The sequence below is a fragment of the Mandrillus leucophaeus genome, unplaced genomic scaffold, assembly GCF_000951045.1.
Source record: "Mandrillus leucophaeus isolate KB7577 unplaced genomic scaffold, Mleu.le_1.0 Scaffold576, whole genome shotgun sequence".
NCBI lineage: Eukaryota > Metazoa > Chordata > Mammalia > Primates > Cercopithecidae > Mandrillus > Mandrillus leucophaeus.
This window is the reverse complement of record NW_012106208.1, coordinates 277,114-278,611: the sequence shown is the minus strand read 5'-3', so window position 1 is coordinate 278,611 and position 1,498 is coordinate 277,114.

Sequence of the window (1,498 nt, the reverse complement as noted above, 5' to 3'; positions counted from 1 at the left end):
CCTAGGAATTTGCATTACTAAAGATTCCCAGGTGATTCAGAAGCCATAGCTGCTCAGGGAACCCACTTTGAGAACCAGTGGTCTAGTGCTAGCTGTGTGAGCTAACTTCTCTAAGCTTCAGTTTGATCCAACAACTGGGGATAAAAATAGCTCTATAGAATCTGGTTTCCATGAAGATTAACTTGCTACAGAGTCTAGTGCATCCTTAGAGCTCAATAAATGGCAATTATTATTATTATTTAGATCTAAATCCTTCCCTGGAGGGGCTCTCAGGCAACCATCATTCATTTATTCAGCAAATATTTATTAAGCAGTTACTATATGCCAGTCCTTCTGGGGCTAAGAATACAACAGGAAAGAAGACAGCCTTGTCCTAGACTTCAAGGAGCTGACATTCCTGAGGAAGGTGTGAACTCAGACCATGAAAAAATATGCAAATAAACAAAATAATTTCAGATAATGATGTTCTAGGAAGAAAACAAAACAAGGTGATATAATAACAACAGCTGGATAGTAAGATTGGCCTGTGCATTCAAGAAATGCCTCCAAGGAGGTGAGTTTTGAGGTAAATCCTAAATCTTGGGGAATGATCAAGACAAAGGAAACATCATTGCAAAGGATTTGAGAAGGGAGCATGAAGAGAGAGTGAGGAGACAGGAACACAAATAACTTAAACTTAAGGACAGACCAAGAGCCAGGAGAAAGGTACAAGCAAAACCCTTTAGGGAAGAGGTTCTGGAGAGAGTCGGGGCCCCTCCCTTCAACAGTCATGGCTCAAATATTTATTACTCCACTGTGTACTTGGTGTCCCGAGACAGACAGGCCAATAGATGACTCAGGAGAGTCATCTCTGACAGAAAACCAGACACAGAAAGACAAAGAACCACGAGCTAAAGCCAGAGAGCACTGTCTGAGGGTGAAGGATAAACCCAGGGGATTTTTCACAGCAATTAGGAGAGGGAGATGGTTTTGACTCCATTGGAATTTATCTATTCAACCAGCATTTCTTTCTTTTTAAATTTTTTTTCATTTTTCTTTTTTCTTTTAATAGAGATGGAGTTTTGCCATGTTGCCCAGGCTGGTCTTGAACTCCTGGGCTCGAGCTCCCAAAGTGCTGGGATTACAGGCGTTGAAATGTTCACACTATGCCAGACACTATGAGCTGCTGGGGACATGGATGACTTAGTTCTTGTCCCTGCCTTTGGGGAATTCACATTCCAGTGAGAAAGGCAATGTCTGAGCATGGTTCTCAAACTCTGTAGTGCATGAAAATCATCTGGGACACCTTGGATTGGAAAAGTACTGTAGCTACAAGTCAAAATTGAGAAGCCACTAAATTTAAAAATATATTCCTCATGTTAAATTTATAACACCATGAACAAAAACTCAAAAGACATAAAATAAATAGGGAAAATACTGTATATTTGAACTAATATCACAGACAAGAAGCTAGTCTCTCTCTTTCTTTCTCATTCTTTCCTCCCTACTCTATCTACAT